The sequence below is a fragment of the Epinephelus fuscoguttatus genome, linkage group LG17 (genome assembly GCF_011397635.1).
Source record: "Epinephelus fuscoguttatus linkage group LG17, E.fuscoguttatus.final_Chr_v1".
Classification (NCBI taxonomy): domain Eukaryota; kingdom Metazoa; phylum Chordata; class Actinopteri; order Perciformes; family Serranidae; genus Epinephelus; species Epinephelus fuscoguttatus.
This window is the reverse complement of record NC_064768.1, coordinates 7,639,960-7,656,708: the sequence shown is the minus strand read 5'-3', so window position 1 is coordinate 7,656,708 and position 16,749 is coordinate 7,639,960. Positions and strand designations below refer to the sequence as shown.

The window sequence follows — 16,749 nt, the reverse complement described above, 5'->3', positions numbered from 1 at the left end:
AGGCTTTGGTAATTAGAGTCCTGGGGAAGTAACGAAGGCCAGCTCAGCCTCTGGTCACACTGCCCACAAGCTCCATCTGCCTTAGCCGCAACTCCGCCACCTCAAGTGCCTCGACTGCTCTCCACTTCCTGCCCGTTCTGACCTCAAATCCTGCATCTGCCACTTCGGGGTCCCTTGAGTCTCTGTACAGGAGTGCTCCCTTGTCCATGACACCATTAACTCCTCTTTTAGTCCACTAAAGGGGAGCTGCAGAGTGTTGCTGCTGCCATACAGTGCTGCGCTACTGAGGCTGCGAGGAAGACTGAGCCATCTGCGAAGGAAGCTGCTGATCCTCCTCTCCATTGACTCGATTGTTGACTTTGGGACCTTGTATACCAGCAGCAGCCACAGAATGCTGGGCAGGATGGGCACGTTGGTAAATCCAGGCCTTAAATCTTCCTGGTAGATCTGACTTGTCTGCTTTTGTTAACCACTCTTCAAGGTCTTTGATGATCTTTTGAATGGAAGTGGAGCCTTGAGGCTGGCGCTGAAGATCTTTCCCAAACTCTTCACCGGCTTCTTAGAAATGGATGGAATGGTGTCACCAGATAGTGTGAAGTGGAACTTGTCCTTGATGTGACCCTTCCTCAGCACCAGCAGTCTAGACTTGCTTGGCTTGACACTCATCCTGGGCCATGTGATAAGCTTCTCTAGGCCTTGGAAGATCCATCTAGTTCCTGGTGCTAAGGATGTTGTGATGTGAAATTGTCCATAAAGGCCCAGATAGGAGATTGTCTTGTGCCGGACTTTGTCCAAGGGCCTCTGCATTCCACCTCTGCAGATTTGGCAATCATGTTCATGGCCATGGCAATAAGGGTAACAAAAGTGGTGCAGCCGGTTATGATACCCTTTTCTAGCCGGTGCCAGTTGGATGTTACAAACCCAGATGTGACTCTTAGTCTGAAATCATTGTAATAATCCAGGATAAGATTCCTGATGCTGCTGGACTCTGGAGGATGATTTTACCAAGCCGTGTAGTATGGACCCATAGGCGTTGGTCAGGTCCAATCACAGGACAGCCAGATCCTACATGCTGAATTATGGTGTGCTAGGTATCGTCCTGCATCAGGTTTAGATGTTCTGGGCTGGTGTGTCGATTTAAGCTTGACAGGAAATGTGCAGTTTCAGCTTGTTAAATGCAAATGCATAGTCTTTTTTTATGTATGTCTTTACAGAATGTAGGTTAAAAACTTTGTTTTAGGTTTACTTCCTGAATTTAGGCAATAAAAGAACCAACACATTCTCATCCCGACCTCGTCACATATTAATGTTTGTTCAAAGACTTTCCATGTGGACATATGACTTGCAAAGTATCCTGAGTGCATTGGTTGTTGATGTTCTTGGACGCCGTGTCAACTTCAGCTTTTTACATGCATTGTCTGTTTTCAAAATACACTTCTGTTTTCACAGGAAATGTAAAGTTTGCTTACAGTCCCTTTCAAAATATATGTCCTATGCCCTATGTTGGTACAACACAGCAAATTAAATCAACAAAACCAGCCTGAAAATGAAGGAAATCTATAACTCGTTAGATTATAGTTTAGATTAGAGTCAATGGAGCACAACTGTTGTTGGACTCTGGTCTGAGCTGGCCCCATGCTATGTAATGCTATGTCAGTCTGTGTGGAATACATTGTGTAAGAACTGGCTATGCTCTCTGTTCCCAGAGCATGTTTTCATGGTCTGTACCGAGGGTACGTACAGAGTTAGGTAAACAAGCATTTATGTATGCAGCTCCTTATGTAGAAACTTCTGCAGAACGACTTAAAATTGTACTCTTTGGTTCCTTGAAGCAATTTTTAAGGCACTGTTGCAGGAATTCCACATGTAAAGTTTGCTTACAGTCCATTTCAAAATATATGTTTATGCCCTATAACACAGCAAATTGACGTTTACTTTTTCCTTCAGTAACAAACACACATGGTTACCTTTAATCAAGACATGCGCTTGGTTGGGTTTAGGGAAAAATAAGTTTGGCTTTATATTCATACAAGAAGCAAACACCAGACTTTCAGGTCAAAGTCAGTGGTTGTTGGACCCAACAAGTGTGTAGTGTTGTGTGTAGTTTGACACTGATGTCAATTCAGCTGTGATACTACCTCCACTACCAGAACAACAGTGCCTTCCCATTTCATGTTCGAACATTTTATACAGAATGGTGGGGTGGACTATAACGCCACAACATTCCTGCCTTGAACAGGTTGTATAACACAGGCTGCAGAAACAACAGAAGAGAAGACAGCAGCAACACAACAGCCATAGACTCTGAACATTACCTTTTCTGCTAAAGGCTCCTTCTTGTCTAATGTACAAACACGAACACACATCTTGTCCTGCACCTGCTCGTGTGCTGCAGCTGCCTTCAGAGATACTGAAAACAATTTTGTGAGTGTCTGAATTGTTTATTATGTCAACACGTTGATTAAATGGCTTGGATATCAGTTAGGCAGGCTGTGGCAATTAAATTGGAAAGTAAGATTGGAGTTGGTTTCAAACATTTGTTTCAATAACCCTGAGAGTAAGTTCCCCAAAGACAGACGCCTCACTAATTTTATTAGAGAACAGAGGGTAACAGGAAGTTTTTATTTTTCAGTTACTGCAGTGTGAGTCCAACATTATAGAAAGTTTAACAGGAAAATGTAAAAAAAATAGAAATTTCTGGAGTTAAATTAAAATGTGGAGTGTGACTTTAGTGTTGGTGTATATGTGGTAAACTAATATTCAAATACTGTAGTGTCTACAGGTGTCACACACCTAAATTTAATGCTTTTTAAGGCCTTTTAAAAATGATATTTAACCGAATTCAAGCATTGCAGGTGAGTGTAAAGGTAAGTAGTTTATATGTGGTTCTGTGTAGAGGTAGATTTTATGAAGGTATGTTAATCAACACATTCTCATTCCAAGTCATCACATATCTCTGCTTTGTCCGTGGACTTTCATGGCTACATATTAGGTGCTAGGTATCCTCCTGTGTCTGCTGTTGACGTTCTGAGATACCACTACCACGCTGGGATGTCAACAAACACATGAGGTTAGGTTTAAAAAAACCATCATGGTTCGGCTCTACATTCATACAGAAAGCGAAAGTCTGGGGTTTGTTGGACCCATCCACCACCCCTCCCACCTGCCCTATAGAGACTTTCCAACTCCTTATATTATGTCTTTACCAGCAGTGTTTCAAACTGATGCTGTCAAGCAGCGTATCATACAGCCATGACAGCTGCCGTCTAGCTGCCCAGCATCATATCTAGCCTGTTCTTAGTCCAAAGTAGTCAGATACCACTGTTTTGTCATTGGTTTTGGCGTCAGACACCTGACACCAAAAGCCACCTTTCACAGTGGTGTAATACACGCCAGGCATCATCAGTTTGTAACATGGCCAGACAAAACCTTTTGCAGTGTTATGATATGCTGTCAGTTGGCTGGATGGCACCTGTCATGGCAGTATGATATGCCATTGGACGGGGTCAGCTTGAAATGCTGCTGGTAACAATGTAATTTAAGGAGCTGGACTATGAGATGAGCGGGAGGGCCAGTGGATGGGTCCAACAAACACCCGGAACCCGGGAGCCCCATGTTCATTTCCCATATAGATGTGGAGCCAAACCCTGTTCTTTTGTCCTAAGCCCAACCACATGCTTTTGTTGCCTAAGCACAACCACATATGTGTGTTAGCTAAACATAACCACATATGTTTCCTGTTGAAGGAAAAAAACCTCAATTGGCGGTGATGTATGGAAATAGTACCTTTATTTTGAAAGAGACAGTATGCAAACTGAGAAAACAGAAGAGTGTTTTTAAAACTGGCAATGTATGTAACAGGCAGAAGTTGACACGGCGTCCAAGAACATCAACAACCAACACATCATATGTCCACGTGGAAAGTCCATGACCAAATATTTATATGTGGCAAGGCCAGAGTGAGAATGTGTTCGGTCTTTTGTTGCCCAAACTTAACCTAAACAAAGTTTTCAACCTATGGTCAAAGTTTATTTTAGTTTTATGTCTTAATCTTACTGTGTGCTTTTGTTGATTTCCAGTGTTGGTTGTGGCATTCCGGAACGCCAACAGCAGATGCAGGAGGATACCTAGCACATAATGTGTGGACGTGAAAGGCCGCTGACAAAGCAGTGATGCGAGTTGGGGTGAGAATGTGTTGGTGTATCATAGCAACGCGAAAGGTGGTTTTTGGTGTCAGTGTCTGGCAATGAAATCACTGACAAAGCAGTGATATTTGACGACTTCGGAATGAGAACAGGCTGGGGAATTAGAGATAGTTAGGTTAATCTACATTTTGCCAGCAGGTAAGTGCAAGTATAAAGTGAAAAAAAAAACAGTAACCTAACAGTATTAGGTTCAGTGGTAGGTTTAAAGATTTCTATCACCAGTAATTTGAACTCTCATAGAAGAGTGTGACTCATTTTGACAATAATAAATTAAGATGGATAAATAAAACTAGATATTTTTTTGTGACAATTAAGATCTCATAAATAAAAATTTAAGACATTTTAAGAATTTTTAAGGACCTACAGACACTAAATAATAATGTGGGTGAACTGGTTTTAGGTGCATATAGACCACATGACACACAGAAAGAAACTCACACAGAGTGAAGAGGTGTACCCTTTGAAAAAGGCTGTGTTTTATTGAAATACAGCAGACATCAACAGGTTGTTTTGCTGACCTGGGCAACAGAAACAGAGCTCGAATACTTTTCAAATCAACGTCAAAACAAATATCGATGGCTATTTTGGTCATTAGAAGTCAAAAAACTACAAAGACACTTACAATCTGGCACCCAAACTGAGGAAATGAAGCCTCACTTTGGATCACATGCTGAATAACAGAAGTGTCTTCCTGACGTCATCGGGAACTAAACGAAGCCGGTGATCCACTTTGGGTTCTGACTTTTAAAAATGCTGGTATATGACGTTAAAAATCAAATGCACCTTTCAGTTCTGGAGGGAGGATTTGAAAGCGTTCAGGCCTGTTTCTGTGCCCAGGGCTGGTTGTTTGATAGTAGCAGTAGTAGAAGAAGCAGAACCTCAGTTATGAAGCAGGGCTGGCCTCAACTCCCCTTAAAAGACATTTAGTGCACCTGGTTTCCCCCAAAAAGGAATCAGAAACTCTTTGTGGCTCAAATGTTTATTCCTGAGGGAAAACCACAGAAGAAAAGATTTTTCTCTGCTCAAGTATCTCAGTATAATTCCCTTCTCATGAACAGTTGGTGGCATGTAGAAAAGTTAAACTACAATCCAATCTAACAGGAAACATGTCTGACTTCAGAGAGCTCTGTAAACCACAATACCTTTTAATTAAAACATGACCAACTTCAGGCCTCCTGGCTTGTTCTTTTTTATATCCCGTTGCTGTTGTTTAAGACCTTTCAATGAGGTTGAGCCATGTGATCAAACCACAAGATACTGTAAGTCTTCTGGTTTGTTTGGGATGTTCGTCTGTGATTGTACATGAGCCAGTCACACTGATTTAAAAAATGCAACTTGTTTTCAGTTTGCATGAACCCTGTTAGTACCTACAGCATGTGGATTTGCATTGCAGATCATTTATTTTTAACTTTTTGGTTGATTCAACCTTTCACAGAGTGATCTCAATATCGGAAAGTCACGTCTTGATTGACTCGAGGTTTAGAAACTTTTCTTCAAGCTTCTAAAGTCAGTCTGAAATCTTTAAAATAATAATAATTATAATACATTTTTGTTTTGTTTCCCATCTGACATGTCTGACTTTAAAATGTAAATGTGAAAGTGAAATTTCAAAGCTGAAGAGAGCTGAAATTTATTTGACAACAAAGGCTGGATCAGACGAACACTGCACAAATGGCCATCTGTACATCTGTAGTTACAGCTAGGAAACAGTCAAGGATGTAATACATTAATTTGTGGGGAGCTTGCTCACCTCGATTTATATTTTTAGCTGTAACTGTAACATGCTTGAGCTAAAAAGAAAAGAAAAAGTCTTTAGACCAATCAAAATTGGAGTTGTGTGGACAGAAAAGGACATTTTTAGCTTGTAAATAAAATCCACCTTCCACCAATATTTCAGCGGACTAACTGATGGTTGGACTCTGCAGTTAAAATTAAAGATGCATTTCATGTTCTCACTTTTTCACGTTATAATAAATAAACTTTTTTAACAGTTCAGCCTCAGTGTCATCGTCCAGTTGTAAAAAGCTGATTCCATTAGGTTTCTGAAATCTGATCTGATCTTTTTGGGGGGAAACCAGGTGAGGAGAACAGATAAACTTCAGAGTGAGCAAACATAGCGACTTTAAATGAAACAAAGGAAGGACTCGTGCACACTAGTCATTCTCTATATTTCCTTCAAAATGGAGTCTGTAGCAACAAAGCTACGGTTCAGCCACAGAGCTTTGTTGTACTGTGTATAAATCTGGAAGGTTTGTTTCCATAAAAGTTCATTCAAAATCTGTGACCAGACATCAACTGCTTCCAAACTCTCTTTACACCAGGGCATGGCACAGCAAACACACACACACACACACACACACACACACACACACACACACACACACACACACACTCTTAGCTGGATGATAACCCCAGATTTGTGAAACTCTTGCAGCCTAATCCAAAATACTCTTGTTTCGCTGTTTTATGCTGTGACGATAACATGATCACTTGAAACATGGAAGATGAAATCTCACAGGAGTTTTCACAACTCTGGGGTTACTATTAAGACACAACACAGAAAACTGGTGCTGGAACCTTAGCTTACTGCAAACACAATTGCTTACCAGGAACATGCTACTGCTATTCAGTCACAATAGCTCCCTAGGTTAACTTGCTAACTCTCAGTTCTCAAGCTGGTTAGCTCAGTTGCTAACGGGACAGTAAATTCACGTATTTTAGGTTTACAAGTAGTTTGAATTCTGACAAATAGACCAAAACAGTTTGCTATAAGTCAGCAGTTTAAATTTACAGAGGTGGAACCAAGTCAACATTTTGCAAGTCACAAGTAAGTCTCAAGTCTTCGTACTCAAGTCCCAATCCTCGACTTAAGTTTTGAGTCCTAAACAAACCATAATGCCATCTTCACCAAATGTAATCCCATTTTAACAACAGAGTAATAAAATATTAAATTTACAAAAATCGTGAATGCTGTATAAAATCTGTATTTACTAAAACAAATTGGAAGTACATATTTTTCAACCCACACATTTTGCAAACTACAATTAGTTTTTTAATATATTTTTTGACCATCGCATAGTTATTGTACGTGAATGAAATTATCTTTGGTATCATTTTTTTCAACTGCCGCTCAGTTGACATAACGTTAGATCTTCATGGATCTCTCATGCAACTTGACTGGATGCGGTCAGATTGGTTCAAACTAAGTGGATCATCTCAGTAATGAGGTGATGACTAGTTGGGAATGAAAAGCGTAAACGTTAGTTTATTCAGGAAACGAAGAGATACGAATTAATTTGTGGCACATTTTTTTTTTAAAAAAAATTCTTTTTAATATTTGGGTTTGGGGAAGGTGTCAAGTATTTCATAAGTCAAAAGGCTCAAGTCCATGTAAGTCTCGAGTCGTTGGTGTTAAAGTCAAGTCTTGGTCAAATTTGTGACTCCAGTCCACACCACTCTAAATTCATGTGACAAATTGACCAAATTTGAACTTAATGCAAAGAGATAATAATAACAGTAATAATAATTTGCCCAGCCGAGGCACCCATGAGCTCTGCTGGTGGAGCAGGTGCGGGTTTGATTCTAACCCATGTCCCTTTGCTGCATGTCATTCCTCGTCTGTCTCTCCTCTTTTCACAATATAGCTATCCTATCAAGTAAAGGCAATGAAGCCCCAAAAATATCTTAAAAAATAATAATAATAATAATAGTAATAATGATAATTTGTGCAGCTCACAGGGTTACCATGGAAATTAACTAATTTTGCTGTTTTAAGTACTGGTGTAAGAAAAAGAAACATAATTCATCTTCTAAACTGTTACTGGTTTAAAATGTTTCTGAAGTTTTGTCTCGTCATGTGTCACAGTTTTTGGATTTTAGAGACAGATTTTCTTCTCAAATCAGTTCCTTCCTGAGAAAAAGCAAACTTGCTGTTTTTTAATCTGCAGCCACACGCAGCTGTTTTAAAATTCACTGGCCACTTTTGCCATTTCACGAGCCAACTGCCAACAAAGTTTGAGAGAAGACCTCTGACAGATGGCTGTTAAAAAGAGACTCTCCGACTACTAGTGTGCTCGACTCTTTCCTCTTCAAACATTCAGACAGTAAACCCACAACATTTACTTAACGCCTCAAAGCAAATACATTCAATCATTCATCAGAAAAATACTCAATTAAAACTATACACTTGCAAAAATAAAAGTCTCTTGGAAGCTTTCTAAGGCTGTGCGTCCACGAGGAGCCTCTCTGTACAGCGCTGCTTTGTTTTTCTGCAGAAGGACGTGCAGTGGTGCAGAGCTGAGAGCTTCAGTGAACGCTACGAGTTTAAAAAAAACTATGAAGACTTGAAGCGAAGAAAACGAGCATTTTTGATTCAAACTGGCAGCCTGAAAACCTCCGACTGCTACTGATCAGCCTCCCCGCTGGACGGAGTTGAAAACCCTCCCCCTGTTGTTGTTTGTTTGTTGAGGCCAGCCCTGGTATGCATTTGTAAATACAGTATTTCAGATATATGTAGTCTTATCATCTTTAAATCTGACCAGGACACTACAGCGGCAGAAGCAATACATAAAGAAGCTCATATTTTGTTTTTACTATTATTCTTTTCTGTCGGAATGGAACTAGTTTCAACTAAGCCTACCAAGCCAACATGTAGTTATGTATTGAATAAAAGGCTATTTATCTTTTTTTTTTGTTTGTTTTTGTTTATTACAGGTGTGTATGATGGTGTGCAGGACAACAGAGAGAGAAAGAGAGAGAAAAAAACAAACAAAGAAGGGAAACAGAAGAAAGGGAAGAGAGAAGAGAGAGACAAAAAAAGGATGGAAAGAAAGAGACAAAGTGACAGAGCGAAGAAGAGAAAGAGAGAGAGAAAGAGATTAAAGTATGATTCAGGCAGCATGATTCTGGATTGTGTTTTTTTTACTGTCGAGTGTTGTGTGTTGTGTGATCGTTACCATTGAATCCTTCTGCGCTTTGCCACCATTTTTATGACAGTTTCTTAACTGCTTTTTTTGTTGTTGTTATTGTTTTCATGTTGTTGTTTGTTCCTTATCGGTTTTAAACAAAGATCCACGACAGTCACTTGGTCATACAAGCATGTTCGTCGGAACAAGAAGTGCAGATTGGCTTAAGTTTCTTTTTTTTTTTTTTTTCTGTGTGTTTTTTTTCCTTTGCTTTTTCTTCAAAAAAGGGTTCCAGACAGAGTGGCTACAATAATAATAATAATATAATAATATAATAATAGCACTTGACTTCACTTCAGCACAGTAAAAAACAAAAGAAAAGAAAAGAAAAGAAAAAAGGTCCAAAGGTGCTTTTTGTGTTTTGTTTTTTAAATCTGATTTGATGTGAAGCGAAGTCCCCCCTCTTCCTCCCTCCTTCCCCTACTCCTCCTCCCTCCTCCCACCTCTCCTCTCCTCTCAGCGGGAAGTAGCGGGCGGAAGTCCAGTGCCGGTGAGATGAAGAGGAAGTGACTGAAGTATTGCCAACTGGTCCGTCTTTTTTTTTTTTGTATTTTTTTTTTTTTTTTTTGTAGTGGTTCCATTCTGGTTCAGTACAAAATGAGAGACGGACAAAAAAAGAAACATTAAACTCACACACGCATACCACTGATGGCACCGTTTTTTTTAAAAGTCCATCAACAAAAGAAAAAAAAGAATAAGAGGCGAGAGAAAGTGAGAGAGAGGGGTTAAAAAAAAGGAGGGTTTCGGGGGGACGAGTTGCTCCCATTTTACAAAATGTAACAAAATTTTTTCCGCAAAATTTTACAAATCTGTAGCAATACAGGGAAAAAAACAAAAACAAACAAACATATATATATCCTATTTACAAGAAGAAGAAGAAGAAGAAGAAGAAGAAGAAGAAGAAGAACCCTTTTTTTCAAAAGTGTAGTGAGAATGCAGCAGATCCCAGCTTTGGCACTCGGCGTTTTTGTTTGTTGTTGTTTTCTTTGTAGTTTGTTTATTTTAAATCCACCCTGTCTGTCGGTCGGTCGGTTGGTGTGTACAGTCAGACTGCTGCTGCAGGCACACATTCAGTGCTCCGGTTCACCCTCCTCCTCCTTGCGTCTCCACGGCAACGCAGGTCACGCACAACATCACCTCAGCCGCAAACATCCGTCCAGTCCAAAAGTTCATGACCTGCTAATCCCCCTCTCACGAGACAGACGCTGCTTTCTTCAGAGTGACTTAAAGGAGAAGTTCAGTTTTTTTTTAGTTTAGGAACTCGCAGTAAAGTGCTAATCATGAAACTGGTTTCTTCTTAAAGGGAAAGTTCAAAATGTTTCAGAAACACAGATCATTCAGGTTTGGGATTTTTACAAAACCAAACCAAGCTTTTAGAAAGTTACAAATCTATTTGATCATCAATAAATCTCCCGCTTAAAGGGAATGTTGGATCTTTTAAAGGGAAGGTTTGTGATGTGAGGCAGTCAAGTCTCTTTATCAATAAAAAAATCCTGCTTTTAAAGGGAAGTTATCTCGACTTTAACACACAAATCATTTCATTAAAGGGAAGTTCTGGAAGTTAAATTTAGTGCACATTTTAAAGAAACACAGGTGGAGCTAATTCTCCAGTCAGTGCCATTAAACCACTGCAGAAGAAGAAAAGATGTTGTGTGTTGTGTGATTGTTAAAAGAGCTCAAATGATGGAAAACCATGTGCTAGAAAACATGATGGATACCTGACATATCTGTCTGTTTCATGGTTTAATGAGAGGAAGGTTATATGCTCCTCATTGCTCCAACAACATCTGATGGTGAGAGATGGCGCTATAGAGCCGCTACAAAGTCCCTTCTACATGCCTTCTTTGCATACTTACACAAAATGACTTTGGCAGCATTTCACTCTACTGTGTGATTATAGATTGCATCCCCGCATCCTAGAAGCAAATGAGGTGTGACGGGCAAATGCTGTTCTTCTTCTTTGAGTTAGCTGCTAACTGCTAGTAGCTACTTTTTTAATCTCCCGCAGTAAGTGAACGCATAACACCTTGTCAAAATGTCACAGCCATCATGCTTATACAGACACCATTTCGGCACTGTTACTACCTACCATGCAGGCTTAACGGCAAGACAACTCTGTCCTACCATTACACAATTGTGCCTTACATACAGCACAGCGATGCAGCATAACGGCGCGATATTCTTGCCTTGAGCAGGCAGTGTAAAAGGGGTTACTGTCCCTTTTAGCTTTTTTGTTCTTCGGTCATTTGTTTCTCTTTCCTGATCCTGCACCAGTATCAGCCATAACCAAAATGAAACGTCAAAAATACAGTTTCTCCTCTTGCTTCCTATTAAATGGCGAACATATGACTTGCTCTGTCTGAGAAAATGTCAACACAAGCTCTTCCAGAGGCTGTGTCGTAAATCGTTTTGTTTGGTTTGTTGGGAAATCTGAACCAAGAACAGGCATAAAAAATAACTTTACAGAAATAACCACAACCTCACCAATTATCAAAATGTCACACCCATCCTGCTGCCTGTCCTGTTTATACAGAAACCGTTTCAGCACTGTTACTACCTCCTCCGGCTTAAAGGTGGAGATCACTCTCACAGCACACTGGGGTGGTGTAAGGCCACAATATTTATTATTATTATTATTATTTATTCACTAATTCTGTTTCTGTCTCTTTGTCAATGTGTCAACTTTTACACCTCAGCCTAAGATTAAAAGCTTTCTGATATATTCTGACTTGCTAATTCCCATCACTTCTACTAAGTTTTTTCCTCAAATTAAAAAAATAGCTTTTAAGACAAAAACACAGGTGGATTAAAACACACCTTAAAATACTAATCCACCCTTCTTTTAAAGGGATGGCATGGGATTTTAACAAATCTACATCTCTGATCCTTGATGGTGCCCTCTTTTGTATTAGAGAAGGTTTGAATATTTATAAGTGTAACTTGGCACCAGCCTCACTGACTGTTGTACCTGTAACCACACCCTACAGTGATGTCATAGTAAGAAGTTCAACTGAGGACAAGGTTTCAAGGAGGTGTTCCTCTTTAGGACACTTACAGTTTGAGGACATTAAAAATACCTTCTGTCATTTTGTTTTAGTGTCCAAATATGCATTTAGTCAATTAATCAACTAATCATGTTTATCATAAACCAACTAATCTCCTAAAGCTTTAAGATGTTGATTTTTTTTTTTCCATGAACAAAGCTTTGTCTTAAAGGGAATGTTTTGGCATTGTACCGACTAATGCACCAAAGCTATTAAAAAGGTTAAATTTGAGGAGGCAATTATAGGCACCATTCATTCAGCCCACCCTAATACTGATTATTAACCAACACTGTGTCCCAGCTTTATATTTCTACTAATTCTTGAGGATTTCACATGTTCCCCTTGGAATAATAACAAAATAAAAATCGCCCTGTTTTGTCTCTGGCGGTCAAGGACACGATCGTCCCAATATGCAACATGGAACAGAATTGAAGGAGCTTTCATTACCTAAAAAAAAGTAAAAAGCTGTCATATGAGTCATGAAACAAGTTCAATAAGTTTAGGAAATCCTTGAAAAGGTTTTCAAAAGTTTTTAACTTAAAATTGAATATTGACAAAAGAAGAAAAAAAAGAATTCAATTATAACACATTGTATTCATCGGCAGAGTTTGATCAGTTGTCATTGATGGATCTGCTGACAGAAGCTGTTGTGATTTCTTGTCCATGTTGGCTCAAAACTTAACTTTTAAAAGTCAGTTGATGAAGATCGTGTTACCTCTGAAAGCTCCACAAAAAGCTGTGTGTTTGGACTGTATTCTACAAAGTCTCCACTTTGAAAATTTACTTACATTTAAATGGCATGTTTGAATTTTTTAATGTCAGTCTCCACTGATTCTGTGCTTCCAGGTCTTTGGGAGCTTTAATGCACATCTGTTTTTAAAAAAAGTATAAAGCCTTTAGTTTCTCCAGAGGGTGCTGTGTAGGTCTGATAATTGTCTTCAGGTGACGTCAAGTTTGAAAAGTAAAAAAAAAAAAAATGGAGTTATGGTGTGCTCACACCGCAAAGTCTGCACTTTTTGTGTATAGGATAATGCGTGACACTGTGTCGCAAAAGCCTATCAGTGTTGAGATCCAGTAAAGATTCCCCTGATGTTACCGAGATTTAGAAATAGAGGATGAAATTATTGATGTCTGATGTCGTTTCCACTTACCTACTGTATGTGACTGGTGTCTGCAGTTCCGTAAATATATGGATGATGCCTCTAGTGTCCAATGCAAGGAAGTGCATTTCTTTATTGATGTATAGAAACCTGATAGAAACTACCTGTAGCCGTCAGGGAGAGGCTAATTTCGTCCATTTTTCACTACCCGGTAGTTTGGAATATGTGCTTGGAACATTACTGGGACAGAAACAGGACCAATACTGCATGGCAACAAATAAGTGAATATGTTGGCCTGTGAGGTACGTAGCATGATTTGTGACGTATTTCATTAAAAAAGACGTCTAAATAATTTCTGATTGACTTATCTCGGTATACATACATAAGTGCAAACAAAGTGTCAAGATTGGTACTGTACAGTCACAGAACAGGGTGAGGGCTTGCAGATTTGTGAGCGAAGCCACAGGCAATCTAAATGTTCTAATTTAAGTTGTTTATTTTACAATGGCAAGTAAACGACAGAAGGAGTGAAGTTGTAATGCGCTGCCATGGACAGTATAAAAAATGATAAAGAGTGTTGCCGTCTTGGTTCATACTGATTCAGAGCACAAAGCCTCCATGTTCACTTCACTTCTTCTACTTTGCTAGGAACTAAACTTGCTGTCAGCTGCCATCCCCAATAAGTTAGCACAACCGTGAGCACAGCTGTTAATTGCAAATATTTGGCAGTTGTCAAATATTCCAAAAAACACACCTGTGGCTGTATTTGCACAATTAATTTATCACCTTAGAAATATAGCTTGAGTTAGATGTTTCTCTCTCAGGCTGACAGAGAAAAATTAATGCATGCCATTCTAACCTCTAGGTTTGACCACTGTAGTGCTCTCGTTTGGTCTACCTAAAAAGCTGTTGGCCACCTACAACTTGTGCAGCAGTCAGAATACTGACGAAGACCAGACAGAGAGCACATATGATGATGATTTTAAGATTCTTTTATTAGAACTAATAAAATATTATTATATAAATATATATAAACTAATATTAAAACTAATAAGATTCTCTTATTATGGACATAGCAGGTTGCTCAGATCCTCTACTGCTGGTCTCCTGGTGGTCCCAGCGAATTCAACATAAAACCATGGGGAAATCAGCCACTGTGGCCAGAAGTCAATGGGACAGTCTGCCTGAGCATCAGAGTGACTCCACCTCTGTGGACATTTTTAAAAGAACCCTTAAGACTTATCTTTTTTAGCTTGGCTTTTAATTAATGGTGCCTCGTAATCGCCTCTGTCTTTAAGTCTTTGGACTTTTCTACCATTTTTTTTTAATTATCCCTTATATTTATTTGTTGTTTCAATTTTTATTTATTTTAAACATTTGATTGTTTATTGTTGTAATTTTTAGTTACTTACTTGTTACTTTTTCTGCGCTGTTTCAATCCTGCTCTGCAAAGCACGTTGGGCTGCATGACTGCATAAAAGGTGCTCTATAAATAAAGTTTGATTTGACTCTAAGTAACATGATGCAAAAATTCACTTTGCGTTTGGTGTGAACACGCCATTAGTGAGACGTGAGGTTATCAGTACTCTGCAGTCTGCTGCTCATCTCTGCTGCAGGCTGCATTAGCTGCTACTAGCAGAACACACCTGGGTCTCTAATCAAACTGTCATTAGTCATGTTGCATTATGGGTAATCTTGACTCCAGGTTCTGACAAGGAAGAGGAACAAAAAAAACAGACGATATCTCTGGTTCTGCTGCATCAAGTTTAAAAAATTTTTTTTACCATCCATCATGACAGTATTATAGCAGTGTATACCGCCAACATGAGTATACAGTGACTCGTTTGTTTTATGAAACTGGGAGCAGCGGTAAATGTTCAGGAACCATCCCCACTGATTACAAACAAACTTAAAGGGATGGTTGATGTTAATGGGCAAAATGAACTTACTTGTTTCATTTAGCCTAAATTGGTTCTCAGGCCTCCTGATGAAACAGGCTGTTTGTAGCATCATTCATAATCTGCTGCTGGGATTGGCTTTTAGGGCCTGTACTTATATAGCACAATTGATTAGTACAGACACAACTAATTTATCTGTTAAAGGAAAGTTTTGGATTGTCCAGCTGTAGAAAAACCTCCACCTGTTTGTTTCCAGCATTTTGGATATCAGCTCCTCGCATATAAGTTGTATCTCTGATTGTGTTTGTGCACTGAGCCTTGTCTGTGCATACACTAGGTGAAGATTAGTTCCTGTATTGTAATACTATTGTAAAACTCACATTACTGTGAGAAATGAAAAGAAAGCAGCAATTTCAGATTCACTGTAAGGGAGGGCAGTTTCAATTATCTTCACAGATCATGACCCTGAATTTCTCCTCGCACTCTTCTGATTTCAATTTGGGAGCATGTTTACGCCCTCGCCAAAATAAAATCTGCCACCACAGAGCCCCCCAACTCCCTCCATCTTATTTAAGCTCATGCTTTTGTCGTGTGAACGTCACGTCTGTGGAGGGGTCACTCCAGGTCGAGAACGCTGACGAGATTACCTCTGAGGATGTTGTGCGTGATCTGTGGTGCGACAATCAAGAGATAAAAATCGGTTAAAAAATAAAAGAAAAAAAAAATACAATGTCTGATGATTAAAAAAAAAAACTCTTCCGTGTGTTGCTCCATTCTCCGTCCACCTCGTTTTCTTTCCTCCTGTATGTTTCCAGCAGCAGTGGCGGTGATGGCGGCAAATCCTATTTGCACCTAAGATGGACAGAAGAGAGAGGAGATGGGAGGGGGTACATTAAAAACTGTCAAACGTTTCTCAGCAAAAGAGAAATGTCAGTTTCACAAGAACTTGGATCATTCCCACCATAAAAAAGAGGAAATAAAACAAAGGAGAGGGGGATTAAAAAGTAATTGTTGTGCCAGGAGCCGGTGTTCCTGGTCGCCTGGTGCTGCTGGGAACTGGGACACATTGTGAAATAATGGCTTTCTCATCCACGACAGACCTGACCGGCCGGCGCTCTCTCTCCTAATCCATGTAAGAGGGAAACTGTGTTAAAGTTGTGTTTTGTGTGGGAGTGATTAAACGAGGCAGTTGCTGTGATTACACAAACAGGACAATGGATGGTAACACACACACAAACACGCAGAAACACACAGATGGATTCCCTTTGTTATTCTCAGATTCTCAAATAGAGAGAACCAGGCCATTATTCCTAATTTCCCTTTATTTATATGTACAGTACATCTTTCAGCAAGAAGCCTCCCTGTTTTTCAGACATGCTGCTGTTCTAATTTGATGGAACAGTAAAGAGATGTTTAGTGAACCTTCTGGGTACCTAAAGTGGGCGTAGTTAACATTTCGCTCATAGTGCGGCCCAGTCACCTGAAGAAAATGTTGGCATTGTACGCTTCTGCAACCACAGGTACATTTTAATTCTAAA

At 39.5% G+C, this 16,749-nt stretch overlaps 1 protein-coding gene across 1 annotated transcript in view; it reads right to left on the bottom strand.

Moving 5' to 3' along the window:
- Window positions 1-9,309: 9,309 nt before the first annotated feature.
- Window positions 9,310-16,749, bottom strand: part of LOC125904190 (zinc fingers and homeoboxes protein 2-like) — a 188,886-nt gene continuing 181,446 nt past the window's right edge. Inside the window, exon 5 of the mRNA XM_049601440.1 lies at window positions 9,310-16,063. The gene's annotated coding sequence lies outside the window, so the exon portion shown is untranslated. The remainder of the gene's footprint in view (window positions 16,064-16,749) is intronic.